The sequence below is a fragment of the Mustela nigripes genome, chromosome 1, assembly GCF_022355385.1.
Source record: "Mustela nigripes isolate SB6536 chromosome 1, MUSNIG.SB6536, whole genome shotgun sequence".
Classification (NCBI taxonomy): domain Eukaryota; kingdom Metazoa; phylum Chordata; class Mammalia; order Carnivora; family Mustelidae; genus Mustela; species Mustela nigripes.
The window spans coordinates 180,166,363-180,184,426 of record NC_081557.1 but is presented as its reverse complement, the minus strand read 5'-3'; the positions used below and the strand labels follow the sequence as shown (position 1 = coordinate 180,184,426).

At 42.0% G+C, this 18,064-nt stretch overlaps 1 protein-coding gene and 1 pseudogene across 1 annotated transcript in view; both read right to left on the bottom strand.

Annotated features, from left to right (window-relative positions):
- SYNPO2 (synaptopodin 2) overlaps window positions 1–18,064 on the bottom strand; it is a 176,446-nt gene that overhangs the window by 97,086 nt on the left and 61,296 nt on the right. The window lies entirely within an intron of this gene.
- Window positions 946–5,516, bottom strand: LOC132008140 (keratin, type II cytoskeletal 8-like; annotated as a pseudogene).

Below are 18,064 nucleotides of genomic sequence, written 5' to 3'. Positions count from 1 at the left end.
TACAGGCAAGCGCAGCAATGCTTGGTGGCCATGCGGTTAGTCCTTACACAATGGCCGCACCCACATTTTCACTTGGTCCTTGGTTTATTTGCCCACAGATTCTGGACATGACAGACGGTTTGCATTCCCCAAGGCCAGGATCATGGCTAGTGGGTGGCAGAAAGAAAAGTGCCTGTCATCCTGCAAAGATATGACCTGCCAACAAAGTGTGGATAAGCTCAAGAAACCATTTCCAAACATGGAAATGGGACTGGATCAGTTTGGGGCAGATGGAAGCTTTTGCCAGTTCTCAATTTTGCCAATCTCCCTCGGTGATTTCTCAACCACTCAACACAGGGTGAAAGGGAACAGAGTAACTTCTATTTCCAACACTTTGAAGCTATTAGAAATTATCAGACTTTTTCCTAGTAAGTAAAATAGATACTAGAAAAATTGGCGGTCTGAGGACTATCCCCAAACCCTTTAGGATTACAGGAATTTCATAGCAGGGTTAACATTTTTAGAAAGTAAGAAATGAATATTTTCATTATCTTCTCTGTTTCTAGGTACTTCTTTATAGCTAAATTTATTTTTGCTTTGCCAAAAACTTTTCAGCTATTCACTGATTAATGGAAGGAACATGTATCCCCAACACAAAAGCACAAAATTCCAAAAATGCATCAGCAATGCTTCTTTTATTTATTTTTTATGGGGGAGGGGGACACTGGCAGAGACATTTGAGGCTTTATTTGGGAAAAGACACTTGAATTGGTTTTTAGGTGGGGTCATGGGCGAGAGGTTTTACCCAGGGCGGTAGACTCCCCTCAAGAGCAGGCTGAGGATGGGGGCTGATCCTTAGGTGTCTCCCTGTTCCCGATGCTCCTCAGCACAGCTCTTTCCCCAAGGCTGTATGGCAGCTACAGGAGTTGGGAGGCTGGGGGTGGTGGGGGGGACTACAGTGCTTGTTCACTTGGTCAGGACATGAGACCGCTCGGACACCAGCTTCCCATCATGGTCTCAATCTTCTTCACAACCACACACTCATTGGGGTTCACATGGCTAAAGGAGCTGGAACCCCTGCCGAGCTGAAACTAGGTTGGAAGGAACTGAGGCCATAGTTGAGGCCAGGACTGGTGAGGCTTTCGTAGGCCCAGCTCAGTCCACCGGAGTAGCCACTGGTGGTCTTGGTATGGATGGATACTCATGTTCAGTGGCGATCTCAATGTCCAGGGCCAGCTTGACTCTGAGGAGCTCCCAGTACTCACACAGTTGTGGCGCCATGTCCTGCTTGACTCTCTATAGGGCAGCCTCCAGCTTGGCCAGCTTGGCTTTGGCATCCTTAACAGCCAGCTCCCAGAGTTGTTTATAGCCTCCAGGGAAGCCCTCTGGCCTTTACGGTCCCTGATCTCAGCCTGGGGTTGGCTGATACTTGTTTCATCTCTGAAATCTGTCTTCATGTGATAGAGGTCATTCCAGCCAATGTCTACAGCTCCTCATACTTGATCTGGTACATGATCTGACCTCAGCTTGGCTGTAGTTGGCAATGCCCTTGTACAGGGCTTTGACCTTGGCAATGATGTTATCAAGGTTCAGGGAGCAACTGTTGTCCATGGACAATACCACAAACGTGTCAGAGATCTGAGATTGCATCTCACAAATTTCCCCTGCTATAGCTGCCTTAAGAAGCTGATCTTGTCGGTCAGGCTCTCCAGGAGGGACTCCAGCTCTACTTCATTCATGAAAGCTTTATCCACATCCTTCTTGATGAGGACAAATTCATTCAAATTCATTCTCCATGTCTGCGTGCTCTTTGATCTCCTCCTTCCTGAAGTCCTCCACCAGCCCATGAATGTTGCCAAGCTCCACCTCCAGATGAAGCTTCTCCTGGCCCTGTGTGTCCGGTTGCCCTGGAAGGTGGTTGATGGAGCTCTCGAACGCTCTGCCCATGTTGCTCTGAGCTGTCTTCTGCTGCTGTAGGAGGCTTCACTTGGTCTCCAGAATTTTGTTCTGCTGCTCCAGGTGCTGCATCTTGTCGATGAAGGAAGCAAACTTGTTGGGGGTCTTTATCTCCTCCATCTCCGGGGTGTGCACAGCTTGAACGTTGGGGTATACCCCCAGCTTAAGGGGTCTCAGCAGTCTCAGATTCAGAGACAGCTATACCCCATACCCCCACCCTGCCATAACCCCCAATCACACTCGTGCTGGTGCCAAGGCCACCCCAGTAGCTCCTTCTGCTGCCCACATAAAGTAAAGAAGCTGATGTGGGTGCCAGGAATGCTTGTGTCAGAGTGGCTGCTGAAGGCCCTGGGGGCCAGAGGTGGACAACTTGTAGGACTTCTCGGCCACCCTGATGGTGGAGGCTGGAAAGGAAGCCAATAGGCTGAAGCTAACAGAGGATCAAGAGGGAGGTGAGAATCAGCTTCTAGGAGGGCTAACAATGCTTCTTTTATAAATGAACTGTCTTCTATCACTCCATGACTCAGGGCTTCAGAGACTTTGCTTTGTTTTGTTTTCCTATTACTTTTCTAACCAGTTTTCTCTATTTCCTTTGACTCTTCTTTTTCTCTGTTCCAAATGGTAAGTTCTTTCAGAGAAAATTCTTGGTTTTTCTCTCCAAAAGCAATCCCTCAGTGGACCTGTCTGCTCTCAGGGACTCATCTGTTACTTCTGTGTGCATGCTTCAAACTCCACAACCATATTATCAACTGGTTACCAGCTGTCTACTACCTGAAAACCTACATTATCTTCAGAACAACAGAGTCACAGGCAAAATTACATCTTTTCTACAAACAAGGTAGGCTTAACATCCCAACCACTCCTTTGGTCAGTGGAGTTAAGTCCTTAATGGAGGTAATACCCAGAGCCATTCACTAGAAATTAACAAGAGCTAGAAATAAACCTGCCTTCCTGGTGATTCACCGCATCACTTTTAGCACCAAACATTTGATGAGTTATTTAATCATCCTCTATTGCTTTACATTTGTACCCAGTGATTTGACAAATATTCACTGAGCACTTACTCTGTGCCAAGTATGGCTGCAGGTGCAGATGGCAAAGAGCTTGGAAGACCTTAGGGGACCTTAAATCTTTGAGCAAAGAAGCCAACAGTAAACAAACACCAATATAATTGAGTTAAAGTACTAAGAGTTGGGGGAAATTGGAAGGGGAGGTGAACCATGAGAGACATGGACTCTGAAAAACAATCTGAGGGGTTTGAAACAGCGGGGGGTGGGAGGTTGGGGGAACCAAGTGGTTGGTATTAGAGAGGGCACAGATTGCATGGAGCACTGGCTGTGGTGCAAAAATAATGAATACTGTTATGCTGAAAATAAAAAAAATAATAAAGTACTAATAAGATCAATATTACAGAAAGTAAAAAGAGACTAATGTGATAGAGCAACTTGGGCAGGATGGTGAAGGCCACTAGAGATGGCAAATGTCTCTCTGAGGAGGTAATATTTGAGCTCACACCTAAATAATGAAGATACAGAGTTGCAAAGAGCTAGGAAAATATGTTTCAACCCAAAGTCTATGCAAAAGCTCTGAAATGTGGACAAGCTCGGCATATTTGAGGAAGAGTAGAAGGAAATGAGACAACAGAAGGCAGATATCAATCAGTTCCTGCAGCCTCCACAGGCTAGGATTTCTCAACCTTAGCACTACTGACATTTAGGGCCAGATAATTCTTTACCATGTGAGGCTGTTCTGTGCAGTGTGGGATGTTTAGCAGCATTCCTGACCTCTACCCACTAGGTGCCAGTAGGCTCTTCCTAGTAACAATCAAAGAACCTAAGCAACTGTGATTACCAAATGGAGATTACCAAATGGGCACCAAAGTAATAAATGAGAAGCCAAAAAGCTCCAGTTGAGAACCATTATTTTAGACCAAGGTAAGAAATTTGGATATTATTCTAACAGGAACAGAAAGCTATTAAAACATCTTTGGCAGAGGGTGCCTGGGTGGCTCAGTCGGTTAAGTGTCTGCCTTTGGCTCAGGTCATGATCCCAGGGCAGTAGGATCGAGTCCCACAATGGGCTCTCTGCTCAGTAGGGAGCCTGCTTCTGCCTCTGCCTCCTTCTCTCTATTTCTCTGTCTGTCATGAATAAATGAAGGAAATTAAAAAAAATAAAGTAAAATAAAACTCCTGAGTTTGGAGGAAAAAAAATCTTTGGCAGAGAGTAATAGGATCTGAGTCACACTGTAGGAAGTTTATTCTGGCTTTAGTGGAGCCGGATCAGAGAAGAAGCAGAGAATCAGAAGTCTGTAACAGAAACCTGAGTCAGAGAAGATGGACTAAGATAGTAGCTAAGAAGGATCCATCTAGGAATTAGGCGGCAGGTATTGAGAACAAGAAGAGAATCAAGCATGATGTTTAGGTTCTTTGCAAGAGCCATGAAGTAGTTGCAACGAGCCCTAAACCTGAGATAGCAGTGCCATTTATTGATGGGGAACACTTGGAAGTAGATTTGTGAGTGTAAATGTTGGAAATTAAGAGTTCCCTTAGCCATATTAAGTTTGCGATATCTCTTGATATCAAATGGAGAGGTCCAGTAAGCGAGTTAGATGTATGCTGGGTATGGCACTCTGAGGGGAGGTCAGGTTTGAAAATTGAATTCTATGGATGGGATAGGAAGATGAGAGATTAGATGGGATCACTAGTGTATGAGTTTCTTGTGGATGCTGTAACAAATAGCTACAAACTGGTGACTTAACACAAGAGAAACTTATTCTCTTATAGTCTGGAGCCAGAAGTTCAAAATCAAGGTGTCTATAGGGGCTGCACTCCCTCTGGAAACTCTAGGGAAGAATGCATATTTTCATTCTTTTAGCTTCTGTGGCTCTCAGCAATCCTTGACTTGTGGCCTAATGTGACCATATCACTCCAAACTCTACCTCTTTGGTCACATATCCTTCTCCTCTTCTGTCTGTCAAATCTCCCCTGTGTGTGTGTCTCTCCCTTTTTTAAAGATTTTATTCATTTATTTGAGAGAGAGAGAACAAGTGGGGGGGCAAGGGTGGGGGAGGGGGGAGAAGCAGGTTCCCCACTGAGCAGGGAGCCTGATATGGGCCTTGATCCCAGGACTCTGAGATCATGACCTAAGCTAAAGGCAGATGCTTAACCGACTGAGCCACCCAGGTCCCCCTCTCCTGTGTGTCTCTTACAAGGACAGTTATTAGATTTAGGTTCTACCTGAATAATTCAGCATGATCTCTTCATCTCAAATTCCTTAACATAATTACATCTGCAAAGACCCCTTTTCCCAAGTAAGGTAACATTCACTAACATTCACAAGTTCTGGGAATTCAGGTGTGAACATATCTCTTTGGGGACCACCATTCAGCCCACTATACATAGGGAAAGAGTGCAGAGAAGACAAAAGGTTCCTCCAAGGTGGACATTCCAAGTAGGGCCTTAGAGACTCCACCATATAGAAACTGGTAGAGGAGGAGGAACTAGGAAAGAAAGGCGGGGCGGCATGGCGGTCAGGGACAACAAGAGAGGGCCTGGGGGTCATGTTTCTTCTGTACCTCGCATGTCTCTTTATACCAGATTTGCCCCAGAGTGAGTTTAAAAGATACTCCTTGAATTGAAATTGTTTATAGTGAGCTTCTTAAAAAGCCCATTGCCTATGCCATTAAACTGCCTTGAGATTATTGGAAAATCTCAGGGGCAATCACCCACACATTTATTGCTTTAGGTGAATACAACTTGGAAAGAGAGAGAGAGAGGGAAAACCTGTTTCATTCTGTGCCAAGTTTTTATTGCAACTGTAATCACCGCTCCTCTTTTAATTCTTCATTCCCAAGCCCACAAAGTGCTAACATTTGAAACCTATTGAGGAAATTCTTTGGAACTTGCAGCAAACTTCCAAAGTTAAATTTAGGGTTCAAGCCTCCATGATTAGCTTGCGAAGTGAAAAGGATGGAGAGTGATTATTTGAGGGAGCTGCTTTCCTTTGATGCTTGATGTGGGGATGGGCTATACATCTCGGGGCTGCAATTAATTCCTTGCTTCCAAGGAAAATATACTCCTTGTCTTTTTATAAAAATAAGAAATTCTGTGTTACCCACAACTTTATAGTCAATACATCTCAGTTTTATTTACTAATGAAAAAACATATCCTGAAATCTCTGAATAGAAATATATCACATAGGGTCAAAATGTCATCTGTCCTGGAACATAAAAATTAGTGCCTTGGGGAAAACATATCTTTTAAATTAAAGTAAAATTGAATGCATGACCTCAAAATGCAGGAATACTGGTCCTTTTTTTTTTTTTTCTTTTCCCAAGTGTATCTCCCTTGGGGGCTGGCAGATCATTCTATGACTTAACCCTCAAAAATTTGAGGGGAGCACATTGAGGGAAAATTTCGACTATTCTTCTAATAAAACCATCTTGCTTCTAGAAGAGAAATGATGACTAAAGCAGTCTGAGATTGTCGAAGACTGCCAGAGGAGATATGGAGAATTTTCTATAGTTTCCCTCCACTTGTGCAACGACGGACAAGTTGCAGAACAGAGCTCTTTGGGATCCTGATCTCACTGGAGATGGATTCAGAAATGTCAGTCTACTTTTGACCCTCTCTCTTCCTTCTCCCACCCCCTTTCCTACCAGCCACAAGGTCCTAAGAGGTAGACAAAGTTACCTAAGACTGAAACCTGCTTCTCTAGAATCTTATACCTCTCAAGCAAGTACAAAATTTTATTAAATAATGGACTGGGAGCACTGATGGCTCAGTTGGTTAGGCGACGACTTTTGGTTTTGGTCATGATCCTGGGGTCCTGGGATCCAGTCCCGTATCGGGCTCCCTGCTTAATGGAGTATCTGCTTCTGCTTCTCCCTCCCCATCTGCCCTTCCTCGACCCCCACTCATGCTCACTCTATCTCAAATAAATAAATAAAATCTTTTTAAAAAATGGACCAGTCAATTCATTAACTTGATGTACACAGTTGAAGAAAAGCATATTTTATATTCAAAATCAAAGGATTTAAAGTAATATGACGTATCTCAAAATCTTTGAGATTAATTTCACTTGCACTTTCCTCATGTTAATTAACACACACCCCCCTCCATACACACACCACATGTATCCAAACCAACATTCTGATTTGAATATTTGGATAGGTAATGTGGACTTAGAGGGAACATAGTCATACATTTCTTTGAGTGTGAAAAAAAAAAAAAAAAAAACCAATGCCTACTATTCAAGAATGCTAAGAGTAGGGGCGCCTGGGTGGTTCAGTGGGTTAATCCTCTGCTTTCGGCTCAGGTCATGATCTCAGGGTCCTGGGATCGAGCCCCACATCGGGCTCTCTGCTCAGCGGGAAGCCTGCTTCCCCCTCCCTCTCTGCCTGCCTCTCTGTCTACTTGTGATCTCCCTCTCTGTTACATGAAGAAATAAAAAAATCTTAAAAAAAAAAAAAAGAATGCTAAGAGTAAATTTAAAAGTGCCTTGAAAACTAAAAGTTAAAGTAGAAAGAATACCAAGGAACTGCTGAGGCTAAGACTTGCCAAAAGTCAAAAGTTCAACAAGCAGGTCTTTGATGTGACTAGAGCTCATTTCTGCACTGTGTTCACTACATAAGTAGAGGGGTATTTTCACAGGGAAAGTGGTGGCAGGCTTTTTTCCATCAGGATCTGACAGGAGTGAGCAGCCCTGGGTTCCAGGTCAGGCTCTGTGACCTCGTTTTAGGATTGAAACAACACTTTGCCCCTTTCTGAAGATCCTCTCCATCTGCAAAAAGGAGGAACAACAAACACACTGACTCACTCACAGGTCTGTTGTGAGAATAACATGTATTAGTGGGCACAGAAGGGCTATGAAAAGGTTCAGATATGCAAGCCATTTTGTTATGTAGTAAAAGAATCAGGATTGAGACCTGACAATACTCAGTCCTCATAATCCAGTAGGATAAGCACCAATCTTCCTTTTAACCTCCTTACATAGGAAAGTAGATCTCATGTATTTAGTGTGTCACATGGGGTGGCTGGGTGGCTCAGCTGGTTAAGCACCTGACTCTTGATTTCTGCCCAGGTCATGATCTTAAGCTTGTAGGATGGACCCCATGTTGGCCTCCGTGCTGAGTGTGGAGCCTGCTTAGGGTTCTCTCTCCCTCTCCCTCTGCCCCTCCCCTCCAAGCATGCTCACTCACTCTCTCTTATAAAGTAAAATAAAATAAAAACATTGTGCCACATGAACATAGCATTTAACAATAATCATTGATATGGGGTTATTACTGCCATCTTTACAGATGATAAATGGGATTAAATGGCTTTCTGCATCATAATTTTGATAAATGGAGGAGCTGGGGATTGAATCCAGACCTGATTCCCAAGCACATATTCTTATACACTAGGTTATATGGGCCAAAGGCCAGAAAGATAGAACTGGCCGCTGATTTCCTAGGTGGGTGTGTTGATGGGTCCCCGCCTACCTCCTACTTCTCTCCACAGATTCTCAAGAACCTTTCAGATCAGAAGCACCCAGGAGGGCCCTGCCATGGAAGATCACAGTAAACTTCCCTTGGGGGGAACCTCCCATGTTCTGGGGGCGTTGGGTTTTCTAAATAAAGACCATAGTTCAAAAATCCATTACAGAGGGGCACCTAGGTGGCTCAGTGGGTTAAAGCCTCTGCCTTCGGCTCAGGTCATGGTCTCAGGGTCCTGGGATCAGGCCCACATCAGGATCTCTGAGCCTGCTTCCCTACACCCCCGCCCCCGCCTATCTCTCTGCTTACTGGTTATCTCTGTCTGTCAAATAAATAAAACCTTAAAAAAAAAAAAAATCCGAAGGGAGTTGGGGGAAACTGGAAGGGGAGGTGAACCATGAGAGACTATGGACTCTGAAAAACAATCTGAGGGTTTTAAAGGTGGGGGGGAGGTCGGGGTACCAGGTGGTGGATATTACAGAGGGCACGGATTGCATGGAGCACTGGGTGTGGTGCAAAAATAATGAATACTGTTATGCTGAAAATAAATAAAAAATAAGTTTAAAAAAATTTTTAAAAAAATTCATTACAGAGATGAAAGTTGCCAGGACACTCCCAGGATCTCTTGTGTGAGTGAGTCCATCAGCTTGTTTTCACCACGTCACCCTCCTACATGCATCCTCCATGTACCAAAAGAAAAGAAGTCAGAGCTAAGATCACCCAAGCTCTACAGTTTATTTCACTGGGAGTTACACTTGCCTCCTTCTCTCCCACCAAGCTTCCGTCCTCCTCTGTTCTGAATTCCAGTGCTCAGGAAGAATTACCGATTGACTGGCTGGCAGAGTAAGAACTAACTTACCCAATCAGGAATAATTTTGATGATGACAAAATACGATAATCTCTCTTCTCATTTCAGGGCGTATCTTCTCCCACGGACTCCATCTTACTTTGTGTTACTCACCTTTAAAATCTTTGAAATAATCTTTGATGTTTTTCCCTTGGGGTTCCTTAACCCTTCAGACCATTCCTACTGATATTTTCTCAGGATTATTTCCAGATTTATGCCTTCCTTCCTTTTTATTTATCTAAAACATACCTATTGAATTACGGGCCCTTGTCTTGAAAAATATACAAATTTCCAAGTAGGACCCTTTTTCCCTTTTGTTATCCTGTCCATTCATCTTGCACATGGTTGCCAGATTAATATTCCCCAAATCCTGTTTTTTCACTTTTCCATTCTTGATCTTGACCTCTTAAGACACCACCACTTTATCTATGAAACGAAGCCCAAATTCTTTGCCTGACAGTCACATCCTTGTAACATCTGGATTTAAGCAACCTTTCTTTCTTTTTTTTTTTTTAAAGTTTATCACCTTTACTGTCGTAAAGGCTTTTATTTTATTTATTTATTTATATTTTTTATAAGCATATAATATATTTTTATCCCCGGGGGTACAGGTCTGTGAATCGCGAGGTTTACACACTTCACAGCACTCACCATAGCAAATACCCTCCCCAATGTCCATAACCCCACCCCCCTTCTCCCAGCCCCCCCTCCCCCTAGCAACCCTCAGTTTGTTTTGTGAGATTAAGAGTCACTTACGGTTTGTCTCCCTCCCAATCCCATCTTGTTTCATTTATTCTTCTCCTACTCTCTTAACCCCCCACGTTGCATCTCCACTTCCTCATATCAGGGGATCATATGATAGTTGTCTTTCTCCAATAGGATTTAAGAAACCTTTCTAAACTGTCTTTCTCTGCTTGACCCTGTTGCTCCAGGCAGACTGGCCTTCCTACTGCTCCTCTTTGAGTAACGCTTTGTGCTTTTTGGTCTCTGAACAGTGGCAAGTCCTTTTCCCACCTTAGAATGCTTTTTGTTCTCTGCTTCTCTCAACCAGTTCTTCCACTGAAGAAGGCCCAATTCCATTCTTGCCTTCCCAAGAAGCCTCCCTTGCTTATCTCAGTCCATAGTAAGATCGATGGGAAACAGACCCTGCTGATCTGCCACTGGCCCTGCCGCAGGACCCAGCGCTATCTAAGGACACCCTGTTGTGGGACGCTTTGTGTCATGGAATGGAGGCATTTCACGTTTCCTATGCGACTATTTAAATTTGCTGTTATGTTACACCTCCTCTGAGGATGGAGGCAGTTTGGACTGGCGGAAAAGACTAGAGCCAGACTGTTTGGGTTCAAGTCATCCCTTTACTACCTGTGTGATCTTGGGCAACGTTATTTGCTTACACATCAATTTCCTCATCTGTAAAACTGACAACGTCATACTTCCCACGTAGATTTATTGTGAGCCTGAAACGAGTTTAATAAACGTAAGGTGTTTAGACAATACCAGGCACATGGTATGTACTTTGGAAGTGTGAGCTATTCTTCTTCTTTGCATATTTCCCAGGGTATAGATATAGATACATATGGAGAGAGAGATACAGACACACACATACTGATTTACCTATACACATACACCTATATTCTTATCTATATCTATATATGGAAAGACAATGGATCAACTAACCAATTAATATATATATATATATATATATATATATATATATATACTCACCTCTAGCTCAGTTTTATGCCTAAGGTTGCTTCAGCTTCATTCTCTTCCTGAATGCATATAAGTGTTCTTCTGGCTTACTTTCAGACGAGACTTTCATTAGCAGAGAAATGCCAGTTTTAGTTGAATATACTTTCACCTTGGAGATATACATATTCTCTACATGGCAATAATAAGTCGATATAAAACGGTGTTTTGAATTATAATTTGTGTTTAGTTTGGGAATAGGGTCTAGGACTTTCCCCATAAATAATCTTCCTGAAGTTTAAAAAAAAAAAAAAGGCAGAAAGAAACTGGGGGGAAGACCCTACTGTTGAACAATGAAGACATCTAAGTATATCTGTAAGCAAAGTATAAGTTTTTAAAAATCTTTTTTTGTTTTAAAGATATGTACATGGACACCTGGGTGACTTAGTTGGTTAAGCAAATGCCTTCAGTTCAAGTTATGATCCCAGAATCCCTGCATCGAGTCCCTCATCAGGCTCCCAGCTCCGTGAGCACTGTGCTTCTCCCTCTGACCTTCTTCCCTCTCATGCTCTGTCTCTCTCTCACTCTCAAATAAATAAATAAATAAAATCTTTATTTAAAAAAAAAAAAAAGATATGTACAGACTATAGGATATGGTTACATGAAAATCCATATATTTAAATATTTTTAAAAAGTAAATAAAACTGTGATTTTACTAGCAAATAAAGCCTGTATGAGAAGAGCATACATAATTGGTAACGCCGAAGAGAAGGCAGGTACAGGATCTAAAGAGAGCAGCAGTCTGTGTGAAGACAGACACAGGCTGTGTGTCAGGAGGGACGAGCACCTGGTAGGAATCCTGGCTTTCTGGGAGGAGTGAGGGGGAAAGGAGGCCAGTGAGAGGATTCCACTCTACCTTGTCACACTCTGATCCATTCCTCACCAAGCCCAGAGGCATCCAGTTTTGTTAGAGGACAATTCACTGGAAAGGACCAAGGGAGGTCAGTTTCCCTGATTCTCTGTGGAGCTCATTAGCACTCAACCTCAGGCTTGCTTATGATCTTTACTTTGGTGACCCTTGGCACTTTCTATTAATACCCAGGAATCTATAATAAGCATGGTGGTTTTGCAGTTATACATGAAACTGTGGAAACATAATAACATTCTATATGGTACAAAGTGTTGAAAGCCTCATGAAACATACTAATATGAGCAATTTTTAATTTTCAAAAAGAACATCTGTCGTTGGAGGAAGGTTGGGTCCTGGAGAGTCTCTCCTTTTCTTGCCTGAATTTGATACCTCTACCACTCATTTCTAAGAACCCTATGCCTTTAATCATTAATTAGCACACCCAAATAGTCTGTGAATATTTAATGAGCACCTACCCTGTTCCAAGTGTGATGAAGCCATAAGAATAGAGAAGTACAAGATACTATAGAACCTTAAATCAATGGTGTGCCCATTAAAAGCTTCAAATTAAAATCAATGCAAACAAACAAACAAAAAAACCCTTGTTTCAAATTTCCCTAAACTTTCAACACAGTTTGGATAACCAACCAAACATCTTAGCTGAAAATAAATAATGTGTTTAAAATAATATGTGAGGGTTTAAAAAGGCTGTCTTCCAATCCCTCGTTATACTTCCACTAAGTGAAGTTCCAAGGTCACTTCTGTTAGTTACACTAATGGAACCACAACATTATTTCCTCTCTTTTCACATGAGATTTTTTTCCCAGGGGAGGCCAAGGATATACTTAAAGGGGAGAATGTGGGCTTTGTTGGATTCTGAGTTATGATTCTGACTTTACAACTTTCAATCTGTAGAACTTTGGGGAAGTTACTTGATCTCTTTGACCTTCAGTTTTCTCCTTTATAGTATTGGGATAATAATAATTCCTTCTAGAGTGGGTAAACAATTAGGAATAAAGCTTTATAAAGCATCTGGCACAAGGCCTGGCAGACAAAGCACTTAATAAACAGTCTGTCTTAGTATCCTTGTTGGAAAAGTTCTCATTTGCTGGTGGCCTGTACATGTAATAATGAAGAATGTGCTAATTTGTTCTATGAGGAAAGATGAATTAAACAACTACCATCCAAAGTGAGCAATTAAAATACTAACAAGAATAATGGAATGGTACAATTTAATACTCATGTTTACGGATTGCTATTACATTATTTCTGGCATTTTCACCAATCTGCGGTCTTACTGGAATGGAATTTGAGAATCATATGAGGTAATTCAGAGTACATAATTACAAGTAAATTGGATTCAGACAGTACATCCCCTTTTCTCATGAATTAAAAAACTTACTCTTGGGTATCATGAAAGAAAAAAAAAAGACCAAAAATGACAGTCATTTCACTGAATTTCAACTTTCCACTTAACATGCTTACTTTCTGGCTAGGCATCTTGCATATTTTATCTATAATCTATCTTCATAATAATCCTCGAAGTAGTGAAGGGGGATTTCCAGCCCCCACCTGTACTTTTTCCAGAGCAGAGACGTGGGGACCTACTGTCTCCTCTCTCACTCCTCCTCACTTGTTCTTCAAGCGGGGACATGTGCGCCTGCCCTCCCTGATTCTTGAGACTGGGAGGAGGTACTGAACAAGCCTACAAGAAATCAGCCTCCTCTGGCTATTCCCACCCCAGAACCCTTCCTCAGGATGCATTCTTTAGTTAGTCCTTGGATAAGTTTGAAAGAATGGGCTCTCTCCAGCTTTGCATGAGACTGGGTGGGGAAGTTTAATTCTGGGGTGAAATACTAAACAAGCTCATTATGGCTGCGCATCTTAGCCATATCCTCAGATTCACCTTACTCTAGTTTGTTTGGTTATATTTACATCTTCTTCTGTTTCCTATGTTTTGTTTCTCGGTTGTTTCCAATCTCAAGAACAGATATAATTTGCATTTTGGGATGAAAAAAACCCAAGTCCATGGGGCACTTGGTTGGCTCAGGTCTGACTTCAGCTCAGGCCATGATCTCAGGTCCTGGGATCGAGTCCCACATTGGGCTTCCCACTCAGCAGGGAGTCTGCTTGTCTCTCTCCTGCTCCCTCTGTCCCTCTCCCTGCTCATGGTGTCTCTCTGTCTCTCACTCAAACAAACATATAAATAAATAAAATCTTGAAAAGAAAAGAAGAAAAGAGAAGAGAACCCAATTCCAGAAAAGTAACATCTGTAGTCCAAGATTATGCAGCTAGTGAAGAGTTGACTTAGAATTTAAGTGCTGGCTTAACTTCACTACACAGCACAGTTTCTTTTCAGGACCCAGTGCAGCCTTCTTCCTGTTGAACGGTAAAGAGAACCACTACCTACTTACAGCAATAATGAAAATCCTGAGCCTAGCCTGTGGATTTTCACAGTTGGGTCCCAACAAACTTGCTGTCTCTTCATGTATTGCTACTGTCTGGTAACAGACAGCATCTTCTCTGAGCTTCCATCAGTATACACTGTGTTGGCACAAGCCAAGCACACAGGGAATAAGACAGGCCATAGAGTTATCCAGGCCACAATGCCAGTCAACTCCACCTGCCATCTGCTTCCTCCTGCCAACTTGATTTATGTATACAATATCAGGAAGATTTGAACATCTGCATTCTTGGTTAAAGCTTTCTCTTGTACAGAAATAGACCAGAAGACTTAATAGCATCTGGGTACATTATTTTTTCAACATTCAAATGTCTTCCTCCTTTTCCACAACCAAGTTAGTTTATAGCTTTGAGTTTCTGGAGACAACTTTGTAGTAACTATATTTAACTACATTAACTATATTTTTAAATTTTCTGTTTTCCTGACACTCTGACATCTGAGGTTTTACCAACTAGCATAGGCTGCCTTTCCCAGGTTAGCTAATTCCCAGACAGTGTCAACAACTTGCTCTGCCTTGGAGCAGCCCTTTGATGTACAAACCAACCAATCCAGAGTCCAAAAATCCTCTTCCTCCTCTATCTAGCACTCCAGGAAGGAACATTCTTTTGCTCTAATCATCTTGAGGCCAAGTACCAGACAACAGGGACCACTCCTCTTCCCCTCCCACCACAGTCCACAGCACACGGATTATTCAAACTACCCAACTCTAAACCTGCTCACCTTGCCCATTCCTAACCTGAGAAACCACACCTAAGGTTTTCACCCATGCCCTCCCCTGTCTCCTTCTACCTCCTGACCAACCCCCCTTCTTCCCCTGTGGCCCTTCATGGCTCAGCTGCTCCCCTCCTCTTGGGAACTGTTTTTACAGTTATGGCAACTGTAACTGTTGTCACTGTTATGGTGATCATCTCCTGATTTGTTGGCCTCATCCCACCCAAATAACAAAATCTTGGGTACCTTTTAAAACTATCTTGTACCCTTGCAAATAGCAAAAGAGCATATTCAACCACAGGTATTTTAAATGTTTGCCTATTTTATGGCAAGTTATACTCTAAAAACAACCATAGTAGTACAAATTAATGAAGTGACAATTTTCTAGACTTCTTTAGAAAAATAACACTATCGAGATGAGGGTATGGGGATTCCTTGCTTTTGCCATTTCTTCTAATGGAATGTTATGTTTTCCAAAAGGGATTAAACATATTTGGTCATTGTTTAGAGTGAAAGCAATCTGAAGCCACCTGGTTGCCTCCCAGCTTCCAATGGAACATTTCGCTAAGCCTCACGAAGACAGTAATTATTTTCATTATAAAATACTTTGAAAATGGAGTGAAGCCAGAATCAAGCAAAACTTAATATAATTTGATGTATATTCTACAGGAAAAATACAGGGCAATGAGGATTAACTCAATAATATATGTAAACGTACCTCACTAGATGATCAGCAGGTAATAGAATTAAAAAAATTTTTTTTTCGTACCAGTGTGTCTGCAAGAGCACTCAACCAGATTCATGGTGCATTTCAGAAGTCAGATACATTACCAAAAACTCACAGCAGTCTTTCAGGGTTAGGGCAGTATTTCTCAACCTGTTTTCATGATCACTTCCTAAAGAATCTTCTCCTACTTTGTTCCATCCCCATGAAACGCTAATACTACAGATCTACTATACACCTGTGTTACACTGTGGCCCTTTGGGGGTCCACAAACCATTATAATACCTAAGATATATTTTTGTACCCCCCCCCCCGCAAAGAGCTAATTTTTACCCCTGTGAGGGTGATCACCCCACTGATAACCAGTGAGAAGGCATGGTCAGGTTACCACTGGTCTGAACCCTGGCTGCACATAAGAACTATCCCAAATGCTTTTAATTGCCAAGCCCCCACTTAGCGATTTTTACATCATATGATTATATGTCTGAGATGGGACCCAGGCTTTGTTATTTTAAAGCTTTCTGGGAGACAGGGTGGATCAAAAAGATCCTTCAACTGCTAAGCAGAGAGGACAAGCCTGAGCACTCACTCCATGTGTTAAGCTGTGACAAGCTAACTGAGGACATGGTATGTTTATGATCTACCTTGATTATAAATGTACATGTATTAAATATTTCACACTGTAATAAAAAAACTTGTATATTTCTTATGGATTCCCCATGTACAGTCAGGAAAAGGATATAATGGAGAAAATACTTCTGGAATGAAAAGAGGAGGTGACCCATGATCACAATTCAAAGAACATGACATTCGAGGTCCATATACACTATGGAGTATTATGCCTCCATCAGAAAGGACGAATACCCAACTTTTGTAGCAACATGGACAGGACTGGAAGAGATTATGCTGAGTGAAATAAGTCAAGCAGAGAGAGTCAATTATCATATGGTTTCACTTATTTGTGGAGCATAACAAATATCATGGAGGACAAGGAGTGTTAGAGAGGAGAAGGGAGTTGGGGTAAATTGGAAGGGGAGGTAAATCATGAAAAACAATCTGAGGGGTTTGAAATGGCGGAGGCTGGTGTACCAGGTGGTGGGTATTATAGAGGGCACGGATTGCATGGAGCACTGGGTGTGGTGAAAAAATAATGAATACTGTTTTTCTGAAAATAAATAAATAAATTAAAAAAAAAAAAAGAACATGGCGTTCAAAGGAGAAAATCTCCCCCCTTCCATTTTGGGGTCAGCACAGGGTCAGCACTGGGCCTAAGAGAACTGGCAGGAGAGAATTGTTTGCCTTCCAACCCCAGGAGGGCCTATTAGGGTAGAACAGTAGTTTTCAAAGTGTAGACCTTGAACTTATTAGAAATGCCAATTATCAGACCTTACCCCAGAGCTAGTGAATCAGAAATTTGGGTGGGTATGGGGATCTGTGGTTTAAGAAGCCTACCAGGTCATTGCAACACACTCTGGAGTTTGAGAATCACTGTGATAAAACCTGACTCTCAAGTACTTTATGTCCCAACTGCTTTTTTTTTTTTTTTTTAAGATTTATTTATTTATTTGAAAGAGAGAAAGAGATCTGGGGCAGGGGAAGGAGCAGACAGAGAGGGACAAGTAGACTCCCCGCTGAGTGTAGAGCCAGACTTGGAGCTCCACCCAGGACACTAGGATCATGACCTGAGCCTAAATCAAGAGTCTAACACTTAACCAACCAAGCCACCTGGAACCCCCTACCTCCCAACCACTGCTTTTCTTCTCAAGAAAATTGACCTTTCATTACTACTGCTAATTTTTATCCTGTGCTTCATTAATTTGTTCTTAATTCTTGTGAACAAGGATCTTAACAACCTGGATCATATTAGTACCCTCAACTAACTTTAAAAGTTCCATCTTTTGTAAACCACAGTTGGTTATATTAAACCAGACAGAGCTCTAAACCAACCATTTTGAATCTCTCTTTAAACAAATTCTACAGGGAAGAAGGGGAGAAAAGAGGTTTTTTGTTTGTTTGTTTGCTTGTTTGTTTGTTTGCTTTTGCTTATAGGGTTAACTAACCAAAGAAGTTTCCTTTTGGACCATTATAGACATGTAAAATTCTTTATGTTTTGCTAGAAATACCAAATATTAATCAGATCCCCAAAACCAGGGTGACATCAAACAAAAAGAAATTTGGACTATGGTGATAATGGTATCCTGTCTCTTGGTATTATTTAATCATGCCAATTCCTAACCTACATTGTCCTTCTAAAGCCATACACACACACACACACACACACACACACACACACACACACACACACACA